Source organism: Propithecus coquereli, unplaced genomic scaffold, assembly GCF_000956105.1.
Source record: "Propithecus coquereli isolate 6110/MARCELLA unplaced genomic scaffold, Pcoq_1.0 Scaffold8, whole genome shotgun sequence".
Taxonomy (NCBI): Eukaryota; Metazoa; Chordata; class Mammalia; order Primates; family Indriidae; genus Propithecus; species Propithecus coquereli.
In genome coordinates this window covers 12,174,178-12,174,804 of record NW_012154173.1, presented here as the reverse complement: position 1 = coordinate 12,174,804, position 627 = coordinate 12,174,178, and positions in this window count along the sequence as shown.

Genomic DNA, 627 nt, shown 5'->3' with positions numbered 1-627 from the left:
ATGGAAGAAAAGGGGAGAGGATATTTGTGTTTTTACACCCTATTATATAGCATAGGACCAAATTCTCCTCTCTCAGAAACCCAAAATATCTTCCTACAGCCCAATCTTTATCCTCCACAATCTTTTTCTCCCATAAGGCACAATTTTCTTAATCCTTTCAGGTGGCTATATCAAAATACCATAAGATGGGTAGCTTAAAGGCAACAGAAATTTATTGCTGGTAGTTCTGGAGGCTGAGAAGTCCCAGATCAAGGTGTCAGCACCTTCCGTTTCTGGGGAGAGCTCGCTTCCTTACAGATGTGCCATCTTGCTGTGTTGTCACCTGGTGGGAAGGGCAAACAGCTTACTAGGGCCTCTGCTAAAAAGGCACTAACCCCATTGATGAGGGTAGAACCCTCCTGACCTAATCACCTCCCAAAGGTCCCACCTCCTAACACCATCAGCTTGGGAGGTAGGATTTCAACACATAAATTTGGAGGAGGATACAAACATTCAGACCATAGCAATAAGAATAGTGTATTTTGTTGATTCTAAAATGTGCTGCCTCCATACATTAGCATTTCTGAAATTAAAATGGATCTTTTATTTTATTTTTTTTTTTGAGACAGAATCTTGCTCTGTTGCCCA